This window comes from Capsella rubella, unplaced genomic scaffold (assembly GCF_000375325.1).
Source record: "Capsella rubella cultivar Monte Gargano unplaced genomic scaffold, Caprub1_0 scaffold_6, whole genome shotgun sequence".
NCBI lineage: Eukaryota > Viridiplantae > Streptophyta > Magnoliopsida > Brassicales > Brassicaceae > Capsella > Capsella rubella.
Genome location: NW_006238918.1, coordinates 14,209,013 through 14,209,336, shown reverse-complemented (window position 1 = coordinate 14,209,336; position 324 = coordinate 14,209,013).

The following is a 324-nucleotide window of genomic DNA, read 5'->3' as shown; positions in this document are numbered from 1 at the left end:
GAGAATAATGAAGATATGAGATATGGTAGAGAAGGATGTTAGAATGGCTATTTATATGATAAGAAGTGATGTAAGTTACATTTTTAAAATAATTAAATTAGAGGAGTTATAATTATAATTTATAGTGTGTTTAATTGGAATTCAATAAAGAAAACCAATACTCTTTGGAAATTTATATAATTTTCAGTTTCATTTTAGTAGTAAAGTGTGAATTTAAAGTATGAATTAATGTATATGATTAAATGTGTTTTTTGGTTAAAAATAAATATTATATTTTTAAAAATGGATACAAAATGGAACAATAAAGAGAGAGGAACAATTGAG